The sequence below is a fragment of the Bos indicus x Bos taurus genome, chromosome 27 (genome assembly GCF_003369695.1).
Source record: "Bos indicus x Bos taurus breed Angus x Brahman F1 hybrid chromosome 27, Bos_hybrid_MaternalHap_v2.0, whole genome shotgun sequence".
In the NCBI taxonomy this organism is placed as follows: domain Eukaryota; kingdom Metazoa; phylum Chordata; class Mammalia; order Artiodactyla; family Bovidae; genus Bos; species Bos indicus x Bos taurus.
In genome coordinates, this window is record NC_040102.1 from 5,412,359 (window position 1) to 5,415,920 (window position 3,562).

General features: G+C 47.2%; 1 non-coding gene across 1 annotated transcript; it reads left to right on the forward strand.

Annotated features, from left to right (window-relative positions):
• The first annotated feature begins 2,845 nt into the window (after positions 1-2,845).
• Positions 2,846-2,918, forward strand: TRNAG-CCC. The gene has a single exon. It is a non-coding gene; the product is annotated as a tRNA-Gly (tRNA).
• Positions 2,919-3,562: the final 644 nt, after the last annotated feature.

The following is a 3,562-nucleotide window of genomic DNA, read 5'->3' on the forward strand; positions in this document are numbered from 1 at the left end:
ACGGGCAGCTTTCGAAGTGGCCTCTGTATAGAAACGGCTCCGAGCAGTTCGGTGCTCCTGATATGCAGAGCTTCAGCCTCAGCCTGGAATCCTATGAATCGGATATGAGGGGACGGGTGGCTTTATTTCTCAACCGAAAACCTGCAACAGCCAGAGTCACTGGAGGCAATCCATAAAGACTCAGGCCTGTCACAGGCAGTGCTTTCAAAATGACCTATTCAGAAAGCTAATGTTCCCTGGAGTACAGAGAACAGAGAAAATAATGAACCACTGCCCCCATAAAACATTTTGATAAATACCCCGCTTAATAGGCCACTTCTCCAGGATTCATCTTCTCAAAATGCAGTCTTCCTCCCAAGCTCACATGAACTATCCAGGGACAGTAACCGAAAACTATTTTTATCCTACTCTGCATGAAAAATATCTACTAGCAACAGCTACTCCTAGTGAATACTTTCTCATTCTCCCAAGAATGGTCTTTGGCCTTTGCTGCCTGGAGAGACATCTGAGTGTAAGTTTCTACGTCCCGCAAGGCCTTCTCCATAACCTTCTCTGGTGACAGCTATGTTTCCACTGAAATCATTTCTCAGCCGACGGCAAGCTCACCCAGACAGAGGCTCTGCCATGTTCATCTCTGTCCACTTCACAGAGCTAGGAACATTTCTTCAGGCCTGATTTGTATTGTGTTGAGTGGCTCTTTGACTTGATTTGAAACATCTGCTTTAAGCCATCAATGAACAGTGTATTAGCCAGGGTTCTCCAGAGAAATAAAACCAACAGGATAGATGCAGATCCCCAGAAGAGGAGACTGATTACAGAAATTCACTCATGCAATTATGGACCCTGAGAAGTCCCACGGTCTGGGACTTCTCTGATCCAGTGGTTAACACTCTACCTTCCAATGTAGGGGGCTCAGATTCAATCCCTGGTCAGGGAATTAAGATCCCACATACCAAATGGGGTGGCCAAAAATAAAATAAATGTATTCCCCACCCACAGAAACAAAGGAAGCCCCACGCCTGCCACCTGCAAGCTGGAGAACCCAGATAGTTGGTGTTGGAGTTCAGTTCAAAGCTCTGAGGATCAAGAAGCTAATGGCGCAAGTCCTGGTCTGAGTCTGAAAGCCCAAGGCCCAGGAGCGCCCACGTGCTAGGGAAGGAGAAGGACGTCTCCGCTCAGGCAGAGAGTGAGTTGGCCCCTTCTCCGCCATTTTGTTCTGGTCAGGCCCTCAGGGGATCGGATGAAGCCCACCCACATGGGGAAGGGTGATCTTCTTTACTCCATCTACTGGTTCAAATGCTGATCTCTTCTGGAAACATCCTCACAGACACTTCCAGGAATAATGTTTTACCAGCTTTGCCCAGTCAGGAGGACACAAAACTAATCATTGCGAATGGGGTTGAAAATATTGAAAGAAATCAGTCTTTCTACACTGTTAACATCACCGCTGCTTGCAATATCAGTCTTCTCTTAACTAAGAGCACTAACCCCACAGGGATGGCTTCATCAAGGAGTTCTACAACGTAGTGTTTTATTAGTGGTGGGTCACACATCACATCAAAGTGTGCTTGTCGCCCAGTCTGTCCAACTCTGTGCGACCCCCTGGACTATAGCCCACCAGGCTCCTCTGTCCATGGGATTCTCCAGGCAAGAGTACTGGAGTGGGTTGCCATGCCCTCCTCCAGGGGATCTTCCCAACCCAGGATTCGAACCTGGGTCTCCTGGAGTGCAGGCAGATTCTTTGCTGTCTGAGCCACCAGAGAAGCATTTCCCTGCCACACCCAGTACACCAATCTCCAGCCATTTTAATGAATGGGGGATGGGCTTTTGTATTCACAGCAAAACTGGCCCTAAAGTACTTAAATTCAATTATCAAAGAAACTGGTAGATTCTCACTAATTTCTTTCCAAGACACTCAGGTATGCTCTTCTATGTAAAAAAAAAAAAAAAAAAAAAAAACTAATTATGATGCAAATAACCACAACATTCCAACCAGCAAATACCCCAAAAGGAGGGCCCCTCAGACCCCATGCAGAGAGGCTGCTGGACTTTATGTCTTCAAGGAACAACTCGGTAGAGGAGTTATTACTCCTTACGAGATCTCTGCCGAGGAGTTGGCACAGAATGTTCCTTCAGTAGCACTGCACAAGAGTACAACACTTTTGAAATATTTTTTTCAAAAACCACTAATTCCTTCCTACACAAACTTTAATCTTTTGGGTGCCTGCTGTGACTTCTTCAATTACAAAGAAAAAAGGCAGCTCTCATAGTAAGGTAATACCCTGGAAGTACATTTTTCTCCTCAGAAACTAATAAGGGCACTTACCCCCTTGGGAAACCAGGAGGTAAGAAGAACCATCATTGAAAGGAATGTTGTAAAGCCATTTATGTGCTATTTTGAGTATGGAGGATTTCTAAGCATTGTAAAGTTACTAGACATCCCATGAAGGGGCTTTTGGGTATTCTTTCATGACCTACAAGAGGAATTCACTCCACACCAATGAGCTCCTTTCCATTTGGTTCTCAGAACAAGCTCTCATAGCTCTCCTCCAGGTCATGGAACACTGAGCAAGTCCAACCCTCAGGGTATAGACTCAGCCTCTATAACAAAGAGGCCCTCAGCACTGTTGCTGGAAAAGGACAAAGCTGTCACACAAAGGTCAGTGGATGGTGCAGGCCAGTGGCTCACTCGCAGCCTGGGATGCAGGGTGCCTCTTCAGGGCAGCTGCTGGGAAAGTGGCTCGCCCAGGCTCACAGAGCTCCAGCCTCTGCTGGGCTGGCGGCTTAGACACGCAAGGAGGTCAAAGGCAGATATAAGTGCAGAAGTGAGAAAGCTATTGGGACTTCCCTGGTGGTCCAGTGGCTAAGACTCTACACTCCCAATGCAGGGGGCCCAGGTTTGATCCCTGGTCAGGGAACTAGATCCCACATACTGCAACTAAAGATCTGACACAACCAAATAAATAAATAAACAAACCCTGTGGCTCATTCAGTAAAGAACCAGCCTGCAGTGCAGAAGACCACCTGAAATGCAGGAGACCTGGGTTTGATCCCTGTGTTGGATCAGGTAAATCCTCTGGAGAAGGAAATGGCAACTCACTCCAGTATTCTCGCCTGGAAAATTCCACGGACAGAGGAGCCTATCAGGCTACAGTCCATAGAGTCGCAAACAATCTGACACCACTTAGCAACTAAAAAACAGCACAGACAAAAGAAATAAAGAAGAAACCGTTGTGTAACGGGCAGGTGAGGCTCCACAAAGAGCCACCTCTCTCCCTCTTTATAAAATAAAGATTTAAGAACTCCAAGAGGGAGAGTGGACCTCGCATTTCCCTTCATCCAGGGAAAGAAGGTGAAAGCAGGTACCATCTGCCCACTGTGGTTGCTCACCCAGCAGGCTGGAGCCGCCAGTCTCTCAAGGTCATGTGACCTCAGCATCAAAGCACCGGCGGTGGTGGGCGTGGCCATCTCTTCTCTTCTAGCGTCTCTGGTTTGCTATCTTGGTTTACGCCTGTATTTTAATTGTCCAGAGTGTCAAGTGCCTTCCTCTGTTCTCACTGAA